We start from the raw sequence: 861 nt of genomic DNA on the forward strand, positions 1-861 counted from the left end.
CAAATATCTTCTCCCATTCTGTCGGTTGTCTTTTGGTTTTGTTGACTGTTTCTTTTGCTGTGCAAAAGCTTTTTATCTTGATGAAGTCCCAATAGTTCATTTTTGCCCTTGCTTCCCTTGCCTTTGGCGATGTTTCTAGGAAGGAGTTGCTGCGGCTGAGGTCAAAGAGGTTGCTGCCTGTGTTCTCCTTTAGGATTCTGATGGACTCCTGTCTCACAATTAGATCTTTCAACCATTTTGAGTCTATTTTTGTGTGTGGTGTAAGGAAATGGTCCAGTTTCATTCTTCTGCATGTGGCTGTCCAATTTTCCCAACACCATTTGTTGAAGAGACTGTCTTTTTGCCATTGGATATTCTTTCCTGCTTTGTCAAAGATTAGTTGACCATAGAGTTGAGGGTCCATTTCTGGGCTCTCTATTCTGTTCCATTGATCTATGTGTCTGGGAAAAGTTTTCAATTAGCAATAATCGTGCCTCAGATAAACCTCATTGGCTACGATACTGCCACTGCGCAAAGCTTATTGATCTATGTGTCTGTTTTTGTGCCAGTACCATACTGTCTTGATGATGACAGCTTTGTAATGGAGCTGGAAGTCCAGAATTGTGATGCCACCAGCTTTGCTTTTCTTTTTCAACATTCCTCTGGCTATTCGGGGTCTTTTCTGGTTCCATACAAATTTTAGGATTATTTGTTCCATTTCTTTGAAAAAAGTGGATGGTATTTTGATGGGGATTGCATTGAATGTGTAGATTGCTCTAGGAAGCATTGACATCTTCACAATATTTGTTCTTCCAATCCATGAGCATGGAACGTTTTTCCATTTCTTGTGTCTTCCTCAATTTCTTTCATGAGTATTTTATA

At 39.7% G+C, this 861-nt stretch overlaps 1 pseudogene; it reads right to left on the reverse strand.

The window, feature by feature from the left end:
- Nucleotides 1-353: 353 nt before the first annotated feature.
- On the reverse strand, nucleotides 354-518 carry LOC116640866 (annotated as a pseudogene).
- Nucleotides 519-861: the final 343 nt, after the last annotated feature.

The sequence above is a fragment of the Phoca vitulina genome, unplaced genomic scaffold (assembly GCF_004348235.1).
Source record: "Phoca vitulina isolate PV1807 unplaced genomic scaffold, GSC_HSeal_1.0 scaffold20, whole genome shotgun sequence".
Classification (NCBI taxonomy): domain Eukaryota; kingdom Metazoa; phylum Chordata; class Mammalia; order Carnivora; family Phocidae; genus Phoca; species Phoca vitulina.